Here is a 26089-nt window from a genome sequence, read left to right as displayed (position 1 = left end):
AAATTGATTGGTTTTGAGCATGAAATTGTATTAAAGAAGAACGCGGTACCGAAAATCCATAAGGTGAGATCAGTACCCTTGATGATAAGGGATGAAGTTTCAAAAGAACTGGAGAAACGGGTAGGAATGGATGTGATTGAATCTATAGAAAGTGCAGAATGGTTATCACCAGTGGTTATTGCTCGACGCAGCAATGGGAAAATCCGCTTATGCGTCGATTTAAGATATTTGAATGATAATATTGTCATCGACCGCTTTCCATTACCCAAAATCAATTAAATGGTTTCAAATCTTAAAGGTGTGAATTGGTTTTCCACAATTGACTTATCAGCGGCTTATCATCAGATTCCTTTGAGAACTGAGTCGAGGAAACTGACAGCTTTCATCACACCTTTCGGTTGCTACCAGTACAAAAGGATGCCATTTGGACTATCGTCTGCAGCTGCAGTTTTTCAAAGACTAATGTATAAGCTATTTGGAAAATCTTTAGGAGTTATGTGTTTCCAGGATGACATTTTGGTGTTTGGGTGTGATCAGAAGATGCATGATGAGCGTTTGGAACATGTTTTGGGGGTGTTGGAAAGTAAAGGCTTGACTGTCGAATTGAGCAAATGCAAGTTTGCCAGGAGAAGTGTAGAATATTTGGGGCATGAAATCAGTGGCGATGGAGTGAAAACGAAAACATCATTGGTTAGTGCCATTGTTATTGCAGCAACTCCTACCTCAAAGGAAGATGTAAGATCGTTTTTGGGAATGGCTGAATTTTGTGCTAAATTCATCCCAAATTTTGCAGGAAAGGTTTATAATTTGAGACTACTCCTTAAAAAGAATACCCATTTTATTTGGAGTGATGTATGCGAAAGGGAATTTATGAATGTTAAGGATGATTTGAGCAAAGTAACGAATTTAGGAAGTTTTGATCCTGAATTGGATACTGTGGTGACTACGGATGCTAGCAATAAGGGTTTAGGCGCTGTACTGTCCCAGAAAGGGAAAGATGGAAGGGAAAGGATCATTTTGTTCGCATGTAGATCACTTTTGCCTTCAGAGGAGAAATACTCAGTTATCGAAAAGGAGGCGTTAGCATGCGCTTGGGCCTTGGAACATTTTCGTACAGTTATTTGGGGTTAGAACATCACTATCCAGTGTGATCATAAACCTTTGATTAAGATCCTCACATCAGAAGGTAGTGTACTGGCTTCTGCAAGAATTTTAAGATTGTCTATGCGTATGAAGAATTTTATATACCGTATTGTGTATGTTCCTGGAAAAAACAATCTGATGGCAGATTGTTTATCTAGGCTGCCATGCTCTTTAGAAGGTTGTGTGGATGATCCTTGGGAAGGCTATAGTGTTCCTCTGATACATGATACTGGGAATTCCTCACTTGATAAGGACTTGTGGAGTAAGGAAATGGAAGAAGATTTAGATTTGCAAATGGTGCGGAAGTTCATCCTTGAAGGTTGGCCTAAGAAAGATCTACTTGCGGAGCAAAGTAGACACTTCTGGGAAGTTAGGCATGAACTTTCTGTTGAGGGCAGCTTCATATTGAGAGGGAATAAAGTAATTCCACCATGTGGTATGAGAAATGTTGTTTTAGATCTATGCCATGAAGGCCATTTTGGTGTTGTTCACACTAAACCAGTAGTTAAAGATTTGTTTTGGTGGCCTGGAGTGGATAAAGCAGTTGAAAGGTTTGTAAGGTCCTTTGAAGTGTGTTCTTCAGCAGACAAAACTTTGTGTACTTTAAAACCACCTATGGATCAACATTTATTACCAAAGCAACCATGGGAGTGTGTTGCTGTTGATTTGTTTGGTCCTGTTGGGGATGAACAAAAGTATGTGGTTGTCCTCATTGACCTATTTTCTAAGTGGCCAGAAATTGGTATAGTAGAGAGGGCAGACACAGTTTCTGTGTTGGACTTTTTGGACAAAGAGTTTCTGTAGGAAGGAATTCCTGCGAAGTTGTTGAGCGATAATGGTGTGCAATTTGTTTCTAGTACAGCCAAGATGTATTTTGAAAAGTTTGGCATCAAACACAAATCTACGTCTTTGTACAACCCCAGTGGAAATGGTACTGTTGAGAGATTCAATAGGGTCATTAAGAGTGTTATTCAAAGCTCTATGAGTAATGGTGATTGGCTCACAGCTGTTTTTCAAAGCGGTGTGGGCTTACAGGATTACTGAGAATCCAACGACGGGTTTGAGTCCCTTCGCCATTATGAGAGGTAGAAAACCCAGGGGTAAGCATAATCCTGCGTGGTTGTTTGGTGCTGGTGTGGAAAATTGGTCGTTGGAATTCGTGAGGAATAATTTGGACAAATCGCAAGAAAAGAATAAGGTGTACTATGACCAATCTCATCATGTGGAACCTGTCAAAATTGCTGTGGGTGATTGGGTACGTGTTAAGAAACCTTTTAAAGTGAGAAAAAATGAGAGCCAATATTTTGAACCCGAGCAAGTGAGGGAGGTGTTACATAATGCTGTTAAATTGAGTGATGGTCGGGTCTGGAATCTTAAACGTGTCGCTTTATTCAACAATAAGCAATGTATTATGCAAGGGTCTGATTGGCTAGAAGATGAGTTATTAGACACAAGAAGTTCACCTTCCTCATCCTTTGAAATTTCGAAGAGTGGTTGCTCTTTTCCTGCAACTCATCATCATTCCAGTGATAATGGAAGCAGAAGTGCTGTGTGTGATGATAGCGATGATGATTTTGATGGGGATGGGGAAGATGTGAGACCTCAGGAGAAGAGGAAAGTAACTCGTCCTGGTTGGTTGAAGGATTATGTGTTAGGGCATATTGCTGCCTCCTACACGGACTCTGGATGCTCTTGATGGGAATTTTCTTTTCTTATGTTTACCACTATATATATATATTTTTTTGTTGCTATTTTAATTTATTGTTCTTAGTTAATTATTTAAAATTTACGGAAGGGGATGTGTTGTGTGCTTACTAATTCCCATTACTTTTAGAACGTAGAGGCCGGTGACACATAGGGATTCTTGTGTCCTCGATGCTGGAATCCTTCTGGTGTCAGTTGAGCTTGGACGTGTCGAGGAAGCAGACCTGTTCCCTTTTATCGTACTGGCAATTTAATAAAAGAAGATTTCACTTACCTCAACTCTGTCTTTAATTCCACCACACCCACTTCAGTCCCTTCCGTGTCTATCCCCCACCCCTGCATGTAGCGTTGGTGCCCTTGGAATCTTCTGTCCTGGGGATTCCAAATGACAGTTGGAGGGATCCTGAGAGGATGTCGGTGCCGTACATATTTGTGTGGTCTCTGTTATACGAAACTGCTAACTTTTATATTTTTTTAGAGCAGTATCCTGGGTTATTACTCACAGGAAGGATTTTTTGAGCACAAGTAGCGACAAGGAAACAAGTAGGAGTGACTTTTTAATCTGCGGGACAAGCGACAAAGAATGGTCAAACATAACACCCAAATTCCACGTTGTTCACATGGTTGAGGGAGCACAAAGATTGGAAATCGATCAACCGCTGGAAGCGACGGTTGGAAGAGCACCCTCCACATGGACTTCCACTTTTTCTGTTAATATGTACTCATGTAGATCGCAGCGGCAGACGTGCAGCCTTGACAATTCTTTTGGGCAGACATGTTATTCAAACGCAAGATCAGTTGCATATCTGCATATCCCACACATGAAAATCCAATTGAATGCATTAGGGGCAGTAGTTGAGAGACGTAAAGATGGATCAAACTGAAGCTCAGAGGTGAGCCTAGAGGAATTCACTAGAGAGCAGCTGGGAAGACGCCCGAAGGAGGGGGCACTGAAAACTTGTATAGAGAGAGGCCTGGTGCCAAAAAGGAGTGCAGGCTTGCAAGTGTGCAGTCCACATGGAAATGCATAGAACAGACAAGAAAATAACCTAAAACAGTTTTAGACCCAATAAGTCTGCCCTTAGCAGAGACACCAGTTGCTTTGATAACTGCGATGTGGTGTTATGGCAGGCAGTGATTCATTCACCCCGTCAGTGCCGCCTGGTTTCAGAATTGTGGAGAGACTCAGTGTTGCCTGTATTACTGAGATAGTGGCTGTTCTTGTGTGACCGGTTAGGCAGAGTGACGCACCTAGTCCAGTTTACCTCATGCATGCCTCTGAGCTGAGAACTAGCTACGCATTTGTGATGTGCCGTGGTTCTTCTTCTTCTATAGTGACAATATGATAGCGTTATTTTTATGCTTCACTCTCCTCGTTACCATTTTAATATTGTCATGCTGTGTCGTCCTGGTTATTGCAGCTCACACTTTGCTATCTAAGATGCAGTTGTTTTATTAAAATCATTATTGGAACATATACTGCCTCTGTTTGTCATTTATATATATATGAGACTAGGGGTAACTGAGAGAAACGGATGGGACCTGAGTGACCACGGCTTCCCTGAGAACCCAATTATGTCATGCACTCGGCTGCACAGTCATCCCTGCCCTTGGGTGGAGATGAAGCACTACTAGTTGGCCGGAGCAAAACCCGGATTGGAACGACAGGTGTCATCTGTAGTGGGTTAGACTCAGTCTCCCACACCACGGGCGATTCTGCCACTCAAAATCCAGTAGACTCATTACAATAATGTGAGCCTACAAGACAGTGCCATCTGCTTAATTGCCTCGGATAGTTGCCTTCCAACAGGGATGCCTCCAATTCCATCCGCTGGTAAGTTCGTAACTGCAGGAGATGTACATTATCCAGGAATGTCCCTACTAGAAGTGGGTATGTAGGTCTCCCCTCCAGGTCGGTCTTAGTGTGTATCACCTCCAGGGGTACCCCTGGAGCTGCCCAAATAGGTGCATACGAGGAGTATGTGGTTCCCACCAGTGTGCCTTGCCACCACCTATGCATCCCCTCTAGTATCAGTGCCATGAGGTGGGTCTCCTGGAGGAGTGTGATGTGTATTGTGCGTCTGTGCAAATAATGATGTATGCGATATTGCTTGACATACCCGGCCAATCCTCTAATATTCCAAGTCATGATAAGGTATTGCGCCCCCGCAATATTGTTATTTGCTGCCATTTATCCATGTTAGGGGGTGGACACCTGTGACAGAGCCTTTCAGTACCCCCTCCTTGTCCATGCCCATGACCTAGCCATCCCGTGAAACCGCATGCTGTCCAACAACTTTCAACAAAAGTCGAAACTTAGCAAAGTCCAGCGCCCTCTTTTCTTACTTCTGCAAGAAACTGGGTGATGAGGTAGGGGACACACGAAGTGTGTAAACACAGTGGTAAATCACTATTCCTCAGTTATTTATTTCAGTTATTTATTTATTCCATAATGTGGAACTCCGAAGAGGTCCACATTTCCAAAAAACGTACACACACCGATAAAATATTATAAATACAGTTCCATATAAATTTATGTTCTTACAGTTACTTTCTTTAAAATCATAAAAGGAAAGTCCTCCTCTCCCACTATTTGCCATATGCTCCATCTATGGCAACCCGAGTACTATGTTTCGAAAAACAGACTCCAAAAGAGACAGACTCCAAAAGAGATCATTCTTATTGACTTCCAAGATCACCTTATGAGGATATCAGATTAAAATCACAGTTGAACAATCACAGTATGTCCCTGGCCAGAGAAGCCAAAGATCTAACATAGGCATGCTACCTTCTAACCTATCAGCATGTTTATACAAAACACATTTAAAATTAACAAATCCTTATAAGGTCCCTCCTCACAGGTAAGTCAGGGAAGTCGTACAGCACCGACCCAACATTGCTATATTGAGTTAGCGCTGGCAAGCCCCTCATACTCACTAATCGAGAGGGATTTAAAATAGATTTAAAAAGGATTTTAAAAAAAATCCTAATACAGAACATTTCATTTGGTGGTTTATATAAAGTGCTCAGGGCCTCCCCAGCTGATTGAATATTTAGTTGCAAATAGAGGGGTTTCAGCCATTTTTTCCGGTGAACGGTTAGAGCAGAGCAGATAATACGTGCTTAATATTCTGCAACCCCCTTTGGCACAGGTCACAAATATTCATGGCTCCATCCCATTTGGAAATTAATTTCCTGCGTGGCACTCTATCTGATCTAATTAAGATGAAAAGGCACCTCACTCCATGCAGGAGATTCAACACGAGATGGGACTGAGCATGTTTGAGGGTCACAGTTTTAGTTACTTTCTGGAGACTCCTCTTTAGGAGACAAGACTCCTGATCCATTAAAAACCCTTAGATCACATCACCTTCTTCAAGTTTTTTAAGAATAGTATGCAGTACGTTAGTTGAAAGATCCGTATCCAGCTCTAACAGCTGAACCGCGCGGATATAATTTCAGAAAAACCAGGATTTTCCTCTCAGACTATTAAAGATTTCTATAAAAGCCAGGTTTCTCAGAGTTCGTTCCGCACTATGTGCTAGAAAATGGGCACTCTGGACCACTGCCGCAAGGCCCTTGACAAAGAGATTCTTAATGCCAAATTCTAGCCTTCAAGCTGCCAGTGGGGTCGAGGTATTACAAGAGGAGAAACGTCTTAAAATCCTCCCTTCTATTTTATCGTGGAAGTCCCATTTTGAGATACATTCTATCGCATACAAGAGGGTGGCCAGGATCTTTGCTTGATAGGCTGTGAGTAAATGGAGAAAGTGGCGCCAGCCAACTGCATTATAAAAAGCCACTAAACCTTGAGCTTGAGATAGGGCCTTGCTGATATTATGCCGGATATGATCTTGATCACTGAAAGAGCCAGATAGAATTTTACCTATAAACTATATGAATTTACCTGCTCTAGTTTATGTTGCCCAAGGGACCAATATAAATTAGATTTTTTTCCCCCACAAATCGTACTACTCGAGATTTAAGTGTATTAATTTTCAAGTAGTGCTGCATAGAGTATTGATTCAGGGCGTCCAAACGGTGATTTAGACCTTTAGGGGTAAGGTCCATCACTACTATGTCATCTGCATATAAAAGGCAGGTGATGGAGTGGCCACCTATTCTAGGCGCATAACCATGAGCCTTCCCTAAAGCAGCGGGCAAGTCGTAGATGTAAAGGGAATATAGCAGGGGTGCCGGAATGCAACCCTGCTTCAGCCTATTTTTTGTGATGAATTTGGAGGACAAACCCTGCTCTCCACCCAAAAGGACTTTGCACCAGGTGGATGAGTGCAAAGCTATAACTAGGCATAGTAGTCAAGGCGGAACCCCCAACCCGAGCAGTTTTCTTCAGAGGGTCTTCCTATCCACCCTATCAAACGCAGTAGAATAGTCTATAAATGCAGCAAATACTGCTCCTCCCCTAAACTGAACATATTTTTTATTTATCGTCTTCATTATTAAGATGTTATCAAGAGTATTATGTGCTTTTCTAAAGCCTGCTTGTTCCACGGGTAGAATTGCATTTTCCTCAACCCAGCTTGTTAGATGCATTAGTATGCTTTTCACAAATATCTTACCCCCTGCATCTGACAAAGCAATTTGGTGATAATTTTGGGGTATCGATCTATCTCCCTTTTTTAAATTAAGGGACTATAACACTCCCAGTCCAAGAATCCGGAATAATACCTTGAAGTTAGCAAGCACGGAAAACCAGACAGAAGATCCTTGCCCAAAGTTGGGGTTCTCGTTTAATGACTGCCATCGGGACCTCGTCAGGGCCCATGGCGCCTGATGCCTGCATGGACTCTATGAGTCCCTCTGTATCTTGCACAGAGGTTGAGACGCCGTTGGCGAGCTCTATACCCTTACTTAGAGACGAGTCAACTTCCCCTATCTTAATTTCCCCATTTACTGCATAGAGGGTGAGAATGTACTCTCCAATCTTCTTCTGCTATTGGGTGAGCCGTAGGGGATTTATGATTTTCACAACCGTCAAAGATAATAGCCCAAAATTTGGTAGAATTTCTAGACACAGCAGCTTCCCTCAAAGCGACCCATTTCTGGTCGGCCATCTTCTGCCAGAGAGCCACCTTCCTCTGAGCTCTTCTTCTTTTTAGGAGTTATTTTCCTACCCCTATCCTTAGTCACCCACACGTGCTGCTGTCTTACCAATTTATTAATTTCACCGTTTAGCTTTAAGATGGAGAACTGAACTTTCTTTTGGTTGGGCTTAGTACGCTCAGGCTGACTACTAACAGTAACGCATCCCATAAATTTGGTGAAATAGTTTAACGAGTATCCCCTCCATGCGTCAATGTGCCTCGCCGTTTTTTCCAGCAATTCTTTCGCAGCTAATATTTTAGCAGGTGTCCTGTACAATGTCCCAGTTTTCCCATTAATACTAAGATTTTCACCTTTAGGTTCCAGGACTCTATTGTGGGCAACTGGATTTTTATTTTTAAGTTAAGGATCTTGTGATCACTTAATGTGGTGTCAATAGTTGTCATATCCTCGACTAATTGTACAATATTATAAGAAGCCAAATAATAGTCTATGATTGAGCTACTCTGAAAAGACTTGTGTGTGTAGGCTGCCGGAGAGTCTGAGGGGAAATGTCCATTTAAAATGATACACCCAAGATTCCTTAGGCCTTTCAAAAGGAGATACCCTCTTTTATCAGTTCTAATCCTAGAGGAAAATTGAATAGTCAGAATATTAGACGCAATTTCCCTCTCTAAATCACAATGGGTGGAGAGTGTTGAATTTGAGATTTTACAGTTTAAGTCCCCCATTATCAATACCTCCAGGGCATTTCCTTGCAGGTCTGAGCTTATAGCGGAAATTTGATTAAAAATATGTTGCAGAATTATATCATACTCTCTTTTAGGGGGAATATAGATATTTACAATTAGTAGGGGAGTTTTCCTACCATTTTCCACTATTGGGTAAATTCTCACTATCTGATAGAAATTTGTAGAAGCGGAATGGCAAATGTATTCCCATTTGTGATTGTCACTTAACAGTGTGGCGATACCCCCTTTTGCATGCCCTTTTTTATTTTTGGGGTGTTGAGCCTTTGAGCAAAGGACCAAATAGCCAGGACAAACAAAGTCAGATAAACTCCAGGTCTCCTGGATGCAGATTAAATCTGCTTTTAGTGAGCATATAAAGTTGATTTTTTCTGGATAATTCCCTATTCCTGCTGCATACCAAGAGAGCATGGAGATATTAAGGTTAGTGATTGGGCAGTACAGACTTTTCCTTCTCCAGAGTGCTATTTGAGGCCTCTGTCAACCAATTCCAGTTTTCCTGTGTGGGCCCCAGAAAATGCAGAGATGCACCTTCCATGAGTTTCACTGCCCTTACCCCATGTAAGAGGAAAAAATGCCAGTTTTCATAGGTAGATAGTGAACAGTTGCCTAATTGGGGCAAGGTACTATCAGGGGGACATAAGGCACGGTATGGCTGATGCCAAGTAAGTGGACTTAGTATGCCCCAAACTGGGATCACACCAATGCCTTTACACTGTAACTGCGCACAAGATCAGGTTAGTAACAGTTTTAGAACAAAACCAAACTTTTGCCTTCGTCCCTCTCATACTCTGGTCAAGATAAACCCACCTAATGTCACTACTCTGAAATAATTTAAGCTCCTCTGTATCGGCAAAGCATGTGAGCAATCAAGAATGGTTTAAACTTAAGTTGGAATCAAATAGAGCCCAGAATTCAAGGCATTCAGGAGTTTCATTATGTCTGTGAGAGGCATTTTCCCTTCTTATTACTTCTCTACCTTTGTGTAGCTCGACTGGAGGATTCAGAAATGATGCATTTAGATTCATATTTTGGAATGGCACATGGGTTTAAGTCAGAAATGTTGCTTGTTGCTACAAGAGGATATTTCTGGAGCCATACTCGTAACTGGGACTTTTCAGGTTATCGCAGAGTAGAAGAAGAACCATCCTTTCCACTGTCTTTCAACTTCAACTTTGTCTGGATCAGATCAGGATCTTCCGGGCTTTCCCCAGGCTCTATGTCCTCGAACGTAACCTTTCTTGGGTTATTCTTAGAAATTTGTTGTTTTCCCTTTTAATCCCATTTTCTCCCCTTTTTCCTGCTCATTTTCTTCCTATTGGCGGCCTTTCCAGCCAGGGTCCCGTTCTGCTCCCTCTGCGTTAATTTGACATGGCCTTTGGGTAAAAAAATGGGTAAGGGAGCCACCTGAGAATTTTGAGAATTTTCCTTAGCAAGGGGTTCGAAAGCAGAGTTGCTAGCCAGAAAAGGGCTAGAGAAAATGTTCTCCAGGGGATAAACCATACTCTCTTGGGAACCGGGATCACATAAGGTAGCACCTTGTGTAAGCGCGTAAGGCTTGCCCACCTGCGTTCCTTTATCAGAGTAAGAAGGCTCAGGCCCTATAGTTACTGGAGCACCGGAAAATAAGAATTGCAAATTCAAGCCAGAAGAGTTTAGCCCCTGGTTTTGATATATCCGCTTTGCTGCTCTCGTTGCATTTTCATCTATGCAGAACTTACTGTTTTTTTACCTGAAAGGGCATTCAGTATAGATAAAATATCTTGAGTATGATCGGAGTTTTTTATTGAGTTTTCTAGAAGGGCCAAGATCCACGAAAGGATTCTTTCGAGATACTTAAAGGACTCCAATACAATTATGTGTGGATCGGGGGGCACTAGCTAAGTGTTCAGAGCACACAAGGTCAAGCGATTCAGAGTTTCTTAGAGAAGAAAGGAAATGATCAGATGGAGTACTGCTGAATAGTCTTAGGACAGGGGAGCCTAATTTAGATTGGGTAGGCGAGGGCATTGTTGAACTCATTGGAGGAAGGATCCTTACCCCGTTAGCCACATTCAGATTTATATCAGGAAGAGTGAAATCCCGTATTCCGGTGCAGCTGCCTGCAGCGTGGCCACCCTCAATCTCAAAGGAGGGGGGGGTAGTTTCCAGACCCCCCCCCCTGGTGGGCACAGGCGAGTCACTCGTAGGACTTAAGGCTCCGTCCACGTCCTTTCTTAGGGAATCCATGTTACTAGGAGCAGGGCAATTTACTACCTTTCCGTCTAATGTCTCGGGAGGATCCTTTTGAACAAATGGGAGAATGGAATTCAAATGTTTTATATTCAAATGAGTGATTCCCTCATTTCTTAGGGGACTGTTTTTTTACAGGCCCGACTAAGAAAGGACCTATTCCTTCGCAGGCGTTTAGAAGTCATCCTTTTCGCCTTTTCCCTTTTAGTCCCCTTTGGTCTCTTCACCCTCTTTTTCATACTTTTAGGCACTTTAATGTCACTGAACTCTGGGGGGCACACGGGTCGGTCCCACGATCTTTGGGTATTCTTACAACTAGTTCAAAGTCACGCAGAGTAACTCATAAGATGCACATCCAGTGCCCTACCGGGAAAAAGAAACGTGGAGTGTCCGGATGGGGGGTAACAGGGTAGCTCTAGAATTCAACAATTTCCCCCCTTGTAGCCAAAAGAGCTACCGTTGGGGGTCTGAGGGTCCCCTGCTATCCAGTGAGGTACAACCCGGAAAGTGGGGGACCCAAGGGACCAAAACCACTTAAAAGTCTCCACGCCTTCTTCTGTGCTTACCCCGAGTCTTGGTCAACGACAAAAGAACAGGCACACCTTCAAGCTTCCTGCCACTTGCGACACTCCTGACTCAAGTCTTCTCTCGCCGTGAGCCTGCACGGCACGGCTCCTTCCCAGGCCAAGGAACCACTGCCACTGCTGTTGCTACAGTCCCGGCTTGCCTCTTTGGGCCTCTGCCCCCTGCCCCTGCTTCCTGCCTCAGACTACTAGGCAAATTCAAGAGGAAAAACTGGCAGTCGGGGCCAGGACCAGGGCTGTGTCCGGGCCCAGGGTCCAAATCCAAGGGGTCCAGGGGGGAAGACAAACACGTTGCGCGGCCAAGCAGCGCTCAGCTCAGCTCCGTCGCGAGGCTCCACCACTCATGTCTCCGCGCGTCTCGTCGACCACTATTCCTCTCCTTTGCAGATGGCCTTTGTTTTCTCAGGATCTTCAGGACATCTAGTATTCTCTACGTGCACCCTTCTCCCAATCTATGTAACTACACAAGTATGGAGAAGAGTCAGGATGGACTCTTCATCAGTTGATATTGGCCAGCCGATACCAACCCCAGAAGATTAGATGAAAGGTGCAAGGAGTGCTAGGAAGTCCCACCGAGGAGACCAGTAGGGCTGTGTTGGGGGGGAAGTAGGAAGTGAAGTAGCAGGGCTGCCAAGAATATGACTCAGCTAGCCACGGTCCTCTTCTTCAGACAACCAGATCTAACCTATCTATCACTGCGCTCCAGCATGTGACCTTTAAATATAATCATGCTCACTGGTCCCCTTCATGTATGAGGTCAAGTCAATCTGCATGGTATATTGACAGAATTGTGTTTTCTTTTTGCAATTTACAAATATTCATTTTCAAATAGTCGCTGCTGCAAAACCAGTTTCCTCTTGTTCACTTTCTTGCATCAGCCTGCTTTTACAGCTATTACTCTGAATGTTCAAAAGCTAAAGGCTGTGGACCTGTGTGCGGGTGTTAGCTGTTGAACATTCACAATAGCTGTGAAACAAAGTCTTTGGAGTCATGGGGATGAGTCTCTCGCCTCAGGCTCTGAGAGACCTTTGTTTTTTTTTAATTATGACATTCAGCCCTCATGGGCCATAATGTTCTAACAGCCTTATAGTCCACGGAACAGCTATACCGGCCATTAAAGGCCTGCTCCCTTGTTAAAGGCCCTCCCCTTCAGCTTGTGCATTTAATGCTGGAGCGGGCCTTTTATTGTCAGTATAGCTCACTACGGGAAGTAAGGCTATAATAAATACCACTGAGCTCCATCTCATGCTGTGACATCAACTTCTGTTAGCTTTTAATTTTGAAAAAAAAATTGTTTTAAGCCTGGAAACGGGTCTTTGAGAGCTTGGTCATTACAGCTTAACAGTGACCTTCAAAATTAAATATGTGCATTTGAAATATTTATATATTTATTCTCAATGTGTATTCTAAATGTTTGTAATGTACACCGTCATTGAGATGGGGCTGTGAAATAACAACGTTGTTGGAAACATTTTGGCCTTACCCGAACTATAGGTTACTTAAATAAAGTAAAAAAGTCGTACATTCAGCAAGAGGCAGGAGGTAAAGTTATCAGCCAGGGGCCCAAGACCACAATGCAACAAGATAGCGGTAGCAGTGAGAAGGAGAGTTTCCTACACTGAACCAGCATGAAAATAAGAGCAGCACAGAAAGTGAAACCAACACTCCTGCTCCTCCCACAGAGCCAGGCACTAAATGCACTTTTGAGAGATCCCACAGCACAAGACTTCACGTCAGAGTTGCCCCACACCCACCCGTGAGTGGTGAATTCAGCGCAGGTACCCCCAAACGGCCTTTTTCAGCATGTGCGGCTCAGTACAGATTTTGTTCAGTCTTCATTTTATTTTTAGGTCGATTCTAGGCCGCGCCCAGCTCTGTTTGCAAAATGTGTCGTATTCAATCTATGGGCTTTTAACCACGCCCTTTGTTGCCATTCGCTCTTTGTTGTGCTTGTCTTGAAGGCTTCCTTTTTATTGGTCCATTTTTGTAAATATCCCTTACTTTTGTGCTTAGTTCCCTCCCAGGTGATTTCACTAAGAGAACATTTTTGTTGGCCGTCACACTACGTTCATGCTTCCTCCTGTTACAGTATGTGATGGCCCTTTCTTTCTCCTCCCAGTGTTGATCCTTTTTGTTGGTAATCTGTTGCCGCCTCACTCGCACCCCCCTCCCTCCCGTCATTGCTGCCGTCCTTCCTGCGCGAACGTGTGCTTTCCGCTGCCTCCATCTTTTTATGGCTTCATCCCTGGGATGTTTGAGTGCTAATAAATCACTTATTCTGTCCAGACAGTTCTTTTGTGGAATATTTGTGATATTAAAATGAAGTGCAACTGGGCATGTTGAATAAAAACCAGTGGGGGCTTTTAAGCATCTTCAGTTTAACATTTCCATGCGGGGATGTTATCTATTTCCCTGCTATGTGAGTCCCAGAACTGTTTTCCCATTCAAACATGGGCAAGACATACTTGCAAGACTCGTTCAAGAAGCTTCTGGGCTGGCCCCTTTTTTTTAAAGAAACGAATTAAAAGCCAAATGATTTTGCACAGTTAAAACAGATTTAACTCAAAGCCTTTCCAGAGGTGTTATCTTTCAGCCGCTGCGTGCAGACCTTTATTTTCCTTGCCATTGCTGAAAAATGATAGCCGGAAATGTACATGAACTGTGACTGAAGGGTCAGTGTACACAGGGATCCTTCCAAGGCAATGAATACAAGGCAATAGGGGCGGCAGTTTGTGTTTTTTCTATACAGCCTCTTATAATGGGTAGCTATCCTTTCGGTTGCTCTAACATTTACATCAGCAGCAGTAATAACACTTCGCCAAACACACACGCCCGAACTCAAATACGGTAGCAGGTGCATTTTATCAGAAATTTACAATTTTTTGCTGTGGAGAAATTTGGAAAAATCAAACCCAGAAGGAAATCCTGTACTTGATAGAGAAGGAATCTGCAAGAGTAAAGAATGTGGATTTGTGCATTTTGTAGAATTAACTTTTTATTTCCACACAGAAAAAAATCCCTCTGTAGAGAATCTCCTTTCTGTTCAGCCGATTAAATGGAGGGATGTCACTGCAGGACAGCAACACTGACAGAAATAGACTGGTTAGAGATTGGAGCCAGGATGATGATCCATGATTTTACCCTTTCTGGTGAATAGGGGCACCCACAGGAGCTACTGGTGAGTCCAAATGTTGAATGAAATCTTCAGATCTACAAAGGCACAAATGACAGTCAGATGCCTGGAATCTATGGGGTTCGGTTCACATTATTGAAACTTGCAACAGTCCGTGATCATTGTCCAACAATTCAAGTTGTACAGCATAGAAAGAGCAACACAGGAATCAAATCAGTACATGACGCAACACCCGGGGATGTGGTAGATGAGTCATTGGTTGTGATGCTTGACTTCCAAAAACTTTCATTGGTGGAAATATTTTAATTTTTTGTTGCAGGTAGAAGAAGAAGGTAAATGGAAGTGGTTTAGTTATATGCAGGGCCACTGGAATTATGTGTCAGAGAAGACCACATTTTGCAGCAGTGTTCACCAATTTATGTGGCAAGAGAAGTCCACTTATGCATTTACAGTGCCAATAAATCTAACTCAAGCAAATGCAAGACCTATGCATTGCAAATGCCTGTCTGTTCTGCAGTTGTGGGCCATTGGAGCCCCCAAGCCCTACCATGGTGGCTTTGCATGCCCACAGCCCCCTGTCTACTGGGAGGAACTCTCCCAGCCCGGCCCAGTACTGTTTGGAGACAACAAGTCATGTTTTGTACTCCTCGTACCCTAGGTATTAAGCCCAACCTGGGGCCCTTCAATCAATCCAGCAACATGAATTAAGATGCATTTTATATTTGGAATGCAACCAATTAATTTGCTAAGTTAGTCATGCATGTGCCGAGTCGAAACGTGGGTGGCTCCTTTAAAAAATGACATGCTTACATTTCAATTGTAAAAGGTGAACAGTTGTCAGTTCAGTTCAAAGTTTTTATTCAATCTTTGAAGAAATATCATAAAAGTACAGCTTACAAAACATTACAGCAAAACACATAATATAATTTAACAGTTATTAACATATAAAAACACATCACATATACACACCACGTCATCATTAAAAAGTCGCAGTGAGACATTCCTATAAAGTCAGTAACATACATAAGTCCGTGCTCAATAAACTGTCAATAAAGTGCATAAGCAGGGTCCTGTGCCATAATCTCCCCTGTTATCGTTCCATAGTTTCACTGCTGCGAATGGACATTTTAAGAAAGCAGAGAACACTAAGGGCCATATTTATACTTTTTTAGCGCTGCATTTGCATCATATTTTTACGCAAAGCGGCGCAAACTTACAAAACTTACAAAATACTTGTAGGTGTGCGCCACTTTTACATCAAAAAGTGGCGCAAATGCAGCGCTAAAAAAGTATAAATATGGGCCTAAGAGAGATAAATTGGTTGCATAACATCTGTAAGTTCGTTAAAACCTCCCTGCACTTCTTAAAGGCAAAACATTCACAATATGCCTAAGGCACAGTTGAAAGAATTTGCAATAAAACGTTCAAAAGAACATAAAATGCAATAGTAATTGCTCTGCCATCCCGTCACAGGGACAGGAGGCAACTTACTTTCCCATGCCTTCCCCCACTCAGAACAGCTCATTAAGCGCCACACTGTACCGCATCTAAATCTATAAAGAAGGGACCTCTCCCAGCACGTAATCTCCAGACTTAAGTATAGGGCTGGGTCGCCTGTTGATATGGTAATCAAATAGTTATGGGTGGAGTGCTTACTAAGGGCTTCCTTTTTCTTTGGTAAAATATATACTTTGCGTGACGGGACTAAACCAGTCACTTATCCAACTTACTAATGGTGTCTGGGGCTTTAAACATTTAAGGCAGACCGATGTCAGCAAAAAACTTGCTGACACAGTTTAGCTAGGGGATGGCATCTCTGTTAAAACTTACTTTATTGTTGGTCAGCGCACTCACCTAAAGCAAGAAGGGGGCCAGCTTCATGCAGCCAGAGACATATGCCAAATTAAGCTCGGAGTGCATAATGGAGTTAGAGCTGGAGGGCGGGAGCTTCAGCAGTCGCCTGCAAGTTCTATTTTCCTCTACTTGTATGGGAGAAGCATTATGGGACTCCCAAGCACCCGCTCTATGGTTGGCCATGGGGACACACTGCAACGTGTAGATTTTAAGATATGGAGAGATGGTGACCCTAGCGCCCTTCTGGGTTAGATTAAATATTGACCCTGCTGCTCTTCCTAATTTCATACTTGCTGCATTCTCTTGTGGTTGCCAAGAATTAGTGGCATCAAGAATAACATCCAGTTTGTAGAAATTCAGCACCAGGCTCAGATATTGCTCTTGAAGTTTTAAAGACAGCATGGATTTCCTACCCGGTCCACAAGCCATTATATGGGATTTTTCAAAATTGGTTGACATATCAAGGTTGCCCATAAAAGCCACAAAAGATTCAAACATGATGCCCAATACAAGTGGCGTCCTAGCCATTAAAACTGCATTGTTAGCATATTATGCCAGGAAGAGGGAGTTCGCAACTTTAGGTACATCCCTAGTAGAAATGGACAGTTGAGTGCTAAGGTCGTTAATGTAAATGATAAAAAGCAGGAGTGCCAGAATATACCCATAGCACACCCGACTAGCAAGTGGGAAGACATGAAAGACATAAATGTTCATGAAGGGAATGAAGGAAATTCCCAAAAGGAACTTCTACCCCTAAGTTAAATAAAGCTAACCACAGTTTACTCCTGTTCACGTGGTCGAACGTGGAAGACAGGTCGATGAATGTCAGGTACAGTGGGCATCGCCTAGCGAAGTTATACTTACAATAAAGTGCAGGTTTAGGCACTGCTCCACTGTAACTAGCCAAGTCATACTGGCCGGGATGTTATTACCATTAGCCCAGGTCTGTAGGCGGCTACAAATAACCGTCACAAAAACCTTTACAGAGCTATTGATGAGGGATATCAGCCTGTACCATTTAAGGGACCCTCTGACACCTTTTTTAAATATTGGAACTATAGTGGAGAGGGTCCAGGACTCCAGGACTGAGGTACACAGAGAGATGTTAAACAAATGAGTAAGCAGGGGACCTCACTGGTCTAGGTTATATTTAAATTAGTCCATAGGGATCCCATCAGGCCCTGCAGTCTTCTCACTTGAGCTAAGTATGATTGCATTCTTAACTTCCTGAAGTGAGACCTGAAGATGGGTGGCGTGAGCCAAATGTTCAATTAGTCTTTCATCACACACCTTGTCATTGGGCAAATGATAGATGGAAGTAAAATGCTTCACCCACTCCTGGTCCGAAATATTGCCCATCAGAAGTTGATTGGGGGGACGTCCCATTGTTGAAGCCTATTATTAGTGTCTCTGAATACCTTACTGAAATTCTGGGCAGCTGCAAGTTCAAGTGTCTCCCAATCCCTTTTAATCAGAGAAGGTTTCCTCTCCTTAAGAGCATGCTTATAGGCTAACCTAGCCTCTCAAGCTTCCCCAGCATCTCTAGGGGTCCCCAACAATGCCTTCCTTAAACTGTGGTTAGCCGCTAAGCAGCTAGCATCAACCCTGCATGGATGCTCTAGTTCGGAATTAACTGGTTTCAGCAAACGTTTTTAATATTGATACATACAAGTGATAGGCAGAAGGGACTTGCCCTGCGTCCTCACCTAGGCACGCCAAAAATACAGGCAAATTATTTTTGAGTAAGAAACCCAGAGTGGCATTAGGATCTTTAAAACACCAGACAACCCTGAATCCATTTCTAGAATGTCGGCTAATACCATTGTGCGTATAAGGTGTTTTATCCCTGCACAGTGGGAAGTCCCATTCAATTGAAAGAGCATTATGGCTGCCCCGCTGGGTGAGCAGTTGTCTTTATTTTATTCGGCGTCAGACAAGGAGTGCAACTGGAACACGTAGGTAAGCCAGGTGAGGCAGAGGTGGTGTCGGCCCTTCCACCCCCATATCATTGCTATTTGATTGCGCATAAGCTTTCCAACAAGGCAAAAAGTGCAATCCAAGCATTCATTTTTAGCGGAAGCACTCAACATCAGCCCAATCAAAATCAGAACTCTAGGCAATCAACGTTTGGGCCTCTCCTCACTCAAAAGTCATAAAATGATTAATATGTAGAAAATTACAGTTGTTAAAATAATCTACAACCCTACCTAAGTGGCATAACAGAGATTCTCAAAGTACAAATTTTGTGCCCAGAAGGTTTGCCACAGAGGGTGACCAACACCAAAACGCTTGCCTACCATGATAATCTGTTGAGTCCTAGTAACAAAATACCTGTCTACCAAGTTTAACACAGTGTAATGACAATCCACCCTTTAGCTCTATTGGCTTCCACAGATGATTTTCACAATAAATAAGTGGGGCTTAATGCCTTTATTGTAACTTTGTACAACAAACAGGTCAAGCCTAAGGCCTGTAACCCACTCAGTACTGCTGTTTTCCCACAAGGCAAAAAGTGCAATAAAGCACTATTTTTCAGCAGAAGCACACAACCTCTGACCAATCAAAAAACATTTACACTCAAGGGACTCAACATTTGGGTGCAGACAAAACCAGTCTCTCAGTACTGCTTCTCGAGTTGATCACATAAGGTCAAGCTACAGATGCACTAACAAGCAGCATCTATGATTGTTAGTATGAATGATAATAAAGATATTGTGAGTGGCTGCGTGTGATTGAGCGCCATGTTGCGTTTTTAACCAGAATTATAATGACAAACTAGAGCGCTACCTTATATAACGCGGGAGTGCTGAGCTTCCATGCTGCTGCACAAACCAGCTTTACCATGAGGCTGTAAGTGAAAACGGATCCCATCAACACTGCAAAAAAAACTGCATTAATTAAGGGAGGACTCCAAAAACCACAATCTACAACCTGCTGCTGGTCGGTTCCCACTCTGTACAAATTGTATTAAACTCAAGACGAGATAGAGCAAATGAGCAGCTCACAGTGGGCGCCACCCAGTCTAGAGGCTGCCCTGTGGCTGTTGTGTGGCTCTGTGCTGTACACAGTGATACACAGATCTTGTTTGCAAAGTGAGATGTTTTAGCAGTCTGATCATTTGGCGTTTTATTTTATTGTTTGACAAAATATTTGCATACGGCAATTCTTCTTAGTCTCCTTTGAGGAGGGGGAGGGGGAGTCTTACCTGGAGCAGGGTTCATGCAGGTCTCAGGTGAGGAAGCTGAGTCCAAACTCCTTTTACTTCGTGAATTCACTTTTCCTTTCACTAGGAAGGTCAAGTGAGAGTGAGTCACGCATATACCAGGAAAAGATCTCGTATTACCGGCTGCCACCACAAGCTTCATTCTCGTTGTTGCGAGCCTTTGTTTACCCGTCCCTGGCACGGGACCAGCGTGTGCAGATCAGGGTGTGTTGTTGCTGTCAGTGGTGACCAACATAGGGTATTCTGACTTGGGGTGAGAGGATGAGGGTGTGTATGCAAGATATCCCATTAGAGCCGCTTGAAGCCGTAAGGATAAACACAGACAGCAGTGAAGGAGTGAGTAAAACTCCCAGGCAGAGGGCTGTGTACCACACTGTGGTGGGCTTTGTTTTCACACAAAAAGAGGCCCTAAACGGTGGTATTCTAACACATGACCTCCTCCTGGGTGCAAGGGTAGGGGCATCATTCAGCGATATACACGTTATACTCTCTTTAGGAATAAATACCTCGGGCCGATGAAGATTGCCAGGCATCACTCAGGGGCAAAGTCTTCATGTCATAGGCCCTAGTGCAAGAAATAAAGTAAAACAGGCCCTTTGCTCCTCCTCCAGGTTGGTAATAAAAACACAGGCATATTTCGGTGCAGTGGGGCCTTTATACCGTGGACTCTTCTGTCACAGCACCTGCTGAACTAAGGAGAGCTGCACCCCTGATTGTTTGTGGGTCTCCAAGTTCTTTAATCTACGCAGCTTTCCTTTTCTCCCCCCTCTCCCAGCCATCCCTTTACCTCCTTTCAACTTCTCCTCTCTATACCCTTCCTCTGTCTCTCACACCTTGTTCCGCCTCTTAGTGGGCCTTCTTCGTCTCTGTCACTGACTTTCTTATTTTGTCCCCTCTCTCTTTCTTTGCCTTTTGACTCCTCATTAACCTCTTTTTTTCTTTTAACATTATCCATTTCGGTTATCGTTCCAAATCCCCCCATCCTTTCTATCTTTGATCCCCTCCATTCACGCCTTTCCTTGCTCTCCACTATTAGCCTCTCATACTTTAATCCCCGTTTTCCCCCATACTCCACAAAGAGTAAAGACAGAGTCAGGCCCATGGCGGCTTTCTGTTTAAACATGTGAGCGGGTGGTTTCATAAATAACTGCAGACAGCGCAGAGCTGGCTTGGCCCCTTCCCGGCTCTGGGCCCCGGTGCTACTGCACCAGCTGCACCACTGATAGCTATACTCCGGGTATCACAAGCAGTCAGTGCTCCTATCCTAGCACAACTGACCAACCAATGAGACACACCTATCAAAGCACAGCCACAGACAATCAATGCTGTTGTATCCCTAAATTCTTGCAAGGTATCCTAAAGTACACACATCGACCTTGATCAAAATAATTGGATACCGCGCTCACCATGTTATGATCCATCAATCAAGAGCAAAGGACACTCGCTGCCATGTCACGTGCCTCTATAACAGTATCATGCTTGCTGGCGGCAACACGTTCTCGGCAACATGATTCCAGGTGTCAGGACTTCGTGCATTACTCCCAGCTAGTCCCACATAGGACGTCCTGCAACCACACATTCTCCCAACCAAACGTTCAAGTATGCTGCCTGCAATCACGCTATGATGCCACGCTAGTGCGCTATGCAGACGCTAAATAACAATACACTGGCACTAAACTTCACGCAGCCATCTTCTCACTGGTCCGTGTGAACCTCTGTCTCTTCTGTGCATCATTCTGATGCCTGTGGTCTTATACCCTTTTGTGGGTCTGGAACACATCCACCCCTGTCTCAAAAGGCAACATAATGGTTCCATCATCTGGGGTGGGGATCAGGGCTGGCTTTAGCCCAGGTGGCGCCAAGTGAAGCAGCCTTTTTTGGTGCTCCCCCCCTCCAAGACCTCCTTCTCCATGGTTCCCTAGCCCCTCTCTGACATACATTTAATTATTTTTAAAACGCTACTCACAGTTCGCTCACATACAGTTTTGGGATCTGCATGGTACAAGTTCTTTGCAGCAGGCACATTATCCCTCTACACTACTTTCTGATGAGTCGAAACTGCCACTAGACAAAATTCATCTCTCTTACCAGCAGTAACATTAATCATCGTAGTTATCTTGACATTTTTATTGTTCCCTGACACTGCTGGACACACAAGGAAGTTCACATGGTTTTAAACCCATAAGTTATTTTTAAACACAGCGCCCACGGCCTCCACCAAAGTCAGCGCCAGGTCCAGCTGCACCAGTCCCACCACCCTAAAGCCGGGCCTGGTAAGGACCATGAAGCAAAGAGACAGTGACTGGACCTTGTGAGCTGGCGAGGACCTGTCCCTCATTGGTCTCCCAAGGGACCACTAAGACAGTCAGGATTGCCTGTAAGTAGTGTTGGTGAAACAATAAGTTTATATCTTGCTGTAGCAAAGTCTGGGGCAAGGGCCCGCCACTTGGATTAAGATAAGGGTTTCATCTCTGATCTATTTCACTCACTGGGTGGGTAGTCCAGTAGTATTAATGCACCACGCTTTTGTTGACTCTCTAATGAATAAACCAAGAAGGTCATTTGTGGGAACAAGACTAGCTGAGCCTCTCAGAGACTAAGTTCTGATGAAGCAGAAATGAAGGTTTTACATTTATTTACGCTTAAACGTAGTACTGCAATAATCATGTGTGACTTTAACCGAACTAATAAAGATTGTACGGGGACAAAATGTGCCCTCAGAGTAGTTTGCCAACATTTATAAGCGTGCTTTATATAACGTGATATATTAGAATTGTACTAATCCGACATAATTATAAACGTGTGCTACGATTTGCTTGCTTGAAATGTTTTAGCTTAGCATTACTTTAGCGGAGGCTTTGGCCTAGTTGCCTGGTCTCACGGTTTAGATGCTCGTATTTTTCCAATGTGCTATTAAACGTGTATTTTTGCTTGAAGCTGTACTTTTCCACTGAGATCGTTCACATGCTTATCTTAAGGTTTCGTGCCAGCCTGGCATATTTTCTCTTTACTCCAAGGTCGATCTGCAGGTGCGGACAATGGAGGCTCTGAAAGTGAGCTAATTGGTATAAAATGTTGCAACTTGCGTACCCATCTCCAAGGATAATGTATGCTTAAGTAAAAGCTTGAGAACTGTTGTTTTTGATTGGACAATTTGAAGCTAACCTATGAACCCTCCAATGGAAGACCCTACTGGATTTGAACTGTTGTCTATAAAAACCAGGTGCACGAGAAGAAATTAGGTCATTATAGCCATTACCAGCTTTTGCCCGACATCGCGTCATTCCGTAGCTATTATGGCCCACTTTGCTGCGACGCCATTTTGAAAGAGACTTTGATGCTTTCTCTAATCGAGAGGAAGAGACTTTAATGATTCTGGCCCTAGAGACTTTAACTTTGATTTGTCCCTTTGCATGAAGTAATAGTAGTTTACCTTGCCGCCGTGAGGCAATTGCCCCGTCCACCCCTGCCCCTTTGCCCCGTCCCATGCCGATCGAAACGGTACCCATGCTGATCGAGAAACGGTACCTGTGAGACGAAGACTTCCTTGTATGCTGAGCGTAATTGGTAAATATGAAAGGAAATTGTAAAATTGCATTGTGTTTCTTTTAGGTAACCAACTGCTGATTTTGATAAGATCCCTAGTTAGGAGTTTTCTAAATTAATGTTGCTAAATTGTTTTTGCATGAAGTCCCACATGCCGATGCTAATTTGAGGTTAGATGAGGATTCCTTATGTCGCACGATGCAATTTGAGACCTTGTTATGCTGACTAAATGTATGCAATTAGTTCATTACAGATTATAGTATTAGTGATTTGCATTGCTATTATCGAATGCCTTGTGATTCAAATGCTGAATAGATTGCACTTGTTTCGCCGCTATTGACAGCTATTAATGTTCATTTACGTTTATCATTTGGTGTTGAGACACATTTATATTGTGCTAGCTTTGTTAATATAGGGAAATAAAATTCATTAACTTTGAATAAACTGGTGTGGTTATTCCTGACTGAAAGGTCAGGGTTCGCCGAAATGAATTCTGGATTAATTGTTAAGTGTTATGTTGATCAAGGTATTGCTTATGTTCGATATTGACTATTGATTTGATTAAAGTGACCGATTAAGAGTACAGAGAGTCCCACTTAGTCAAAAGATTCATCGGCCTAAAGAGCGTCCGAATACAGGTAAAATTACTAGTACGGACCGCTCTATCAGTAGATGGTAGCAGAGGACGGTTTCGTCTTTTGGGACCCTGTACTCTTAAAGTACATGGTGTTGAATTAACGGTTTCGATTTTTGACACTCCACTCGAGAAGTTGAATTAGATTTTTCTTGGATAAAACTGATTGACAGAATGATGATGGGCTAGGTCCACCGCGACTTTCCCGGGATCTCGGAGCTTGCGAATGGAGAGAACGGAGGTGTGGAATCGGCGTTGGTGGTACTAGTGATGGTATGAGTGAAGTTAGGGTTTTGCGCTTGCACAGCTTATTGCCGCAGGGTGTGTGAAAAGGTTGCGAGGAATTTTTTTTTTTTTAGAGGATAGCGGAGGTGCGACTCCGAGTGTAGAAGTAGAGAAGTCGTCGAACTTCATAGAAATAGCGGAGGTGCGACTCCGAGTGTGAGAGTAGGGAAGTCGTCGAACTTCATGTGCGTGTGGCGCTTTGTGCATAAAAAGGTCCACGTGGTTGTTGTTGTTGAGACGGGCCCTGCGAGGTCAAGAGACTCCGGAGTATGTTGATCTATGTTGTGGTCTGGGCGGTTTAGTAGGTTGATCGGGCGTGGTCAACGAGTCGGTACGTGTGTTAAGGGAGTGAAAGAAACTTCGACTTCGGGCTTTGACAAGATTCTAAGTGCACTAGAATAGATCATTGACAAGTTGAGAGTAGGTCTGCGGGTCAGATTTGCTTGCGAACGTGGGGACCGAGAAAGACGGAATAGTGGCCGAGGCTAGTGAAAAGTCCCTAAGGTCCTGAAGCGACTGTGTTACCCTTCCTGTAGTAAACCGACAGATCTGTTTTAGTTTTTGTAGCTCGCGATATATGCAAGAAGCTGTTACGAAAGGAGCAGAGTGAAGGAGGACTAGCCGCGAGGCTTTGTCAGCCGCAGTGTGTGTGAGTGTGACGTCACTAGGAGCCGCGCTGGGATAGGTTGATTGTAGGCAAGGGTCACGCACGGATTGGACGCAGTCAGTGGGGCTCGATTGGAAGGGGAAAGGCAAGCGAAGAGTATTCCGGGAATAAAAGTCACCTATTGATTACAAACTTTGTGAAATAAAAGACGAGAAAATGAAATTCTTTAAAGCATTCAGGAGTGCGATGAAGGGGGAATCTTACATTAAAGCGAGTGTAGGAGAGGAGACGCCGCCCGAGGGTACACCAGCTTATATTGTAATGGAGGAAAAGGGGGTAGCTCCGTGCCTTTGGCTAAAGCAATGGCACAAACTGACAGAGAAACATGGGAGCGTAGCATTCCCGATCCATGGAACATTCAATATAAGGATTCTAGAGAATTTGAGATTCACGATGTACGACATGAAGGTACCTCCAAGGCCAGCACAGTTTGAGGCTCTAGCAATTTGGGAACTGATGGCTAGACAGCAGCAGCAAAATAAGTTCGAGAACAGGATAAGGAAGGTAGAAAAGACACTAGCGGACGCTAGGTGGGATAATGCACAGAAGGTGTGGAGGTCAGATGTATTGCAGGGGATAAAATTGTTCCCGGCAATTACTAAGGAAGAAGAGGAGACAGGTAAGAAAGCTACCTGTAAGACAAACAGGAAGTGTTCCAAGGATAGAGAGGACGAGGAAAAGTTGAGAAGAGAAGAGGAGTTAGAGGATGAGGAGTTAATAATGCAATTGCTGAACGACCGTCCACCACCTTATGCAGAGAGTGGACAAGGTCCAAGTACCAGTTCTGCCCCTCCGGCATCGGTACAGAATAATGAAACTCAGAGTTCAGGAGCATCATCGGGATCTAAGGACCCGAGTCTACTGTTCACCCCGCAGATACAGCAGGTTAGGAGAATATATCCAGACGTGCCCATGTTGAAACCTGCAGAAAATTATCAGCCGCAGGTCCCAAGGTATTACAGCAGCGACAATAGTACGGGAATGATTCTAGATCCAGCCGCAATGGGAGGACAGAATGGTCACAACCCAACATTGGCACAAGCTGAATCAACTCAGTTTTTGATGCCTCAGAAGCAGATGCAGGGGGGAACAGCACATGCTCAGATGACGGGGAGTCAGATGGGCATGCCGGCAATGATGACCCATGGTGTGGGAATGAACATGCCTCAGAACATGGGGAATGGACAGAACCCAGATGCGATATCGCTACCCATTACTGTAGGTCCACCGGTACCTTTGTACAGTCAGCCTAATCTAGGTATGAGCGGTCA

General features: G+C 43.7%; 1 protein-coding gene across 1 annotated transcript in view; it reads right to left on the bottom strand.

The window, feature by feature from the left end:
- Positions 1-19744, bottom strand: part of PGLYRP2 (peptidoglycan recognition protein 2) — an 84170-nt gene extending 64426 nt beyond the window's left edge. Inside the window, exon 1 of the mRNA XM_069231668.1 lies at positions 19669-19744. The gene's annotated coding sequence lies outside the window, so the exon portion shown is untranslated. The remainder of the gene's footprint in view (positions 1-19668) is intronic.
- Positions 19745-26089: the final 6345 nt, after the last annotated feature.

Source organism: Pleurodeles waltl, chromosome 4_2 (genome assembly GCF_031143425.1).
Source record: "Pleurodeles waltl isolate 20211129_DDA chromosome 4_2, aPleWal1.hap1.20221129, whole genome shotgun sequence".
Lineage (NCBI taxonomy): Eukaryota > Metazoa > Chordata > Amphibia > Caudata > Salamandridae > Pleurodeles > Pleurodeles waltl.
This window is presented reverse-complemented; position numbering and strand designations above follow the sequence as displayed.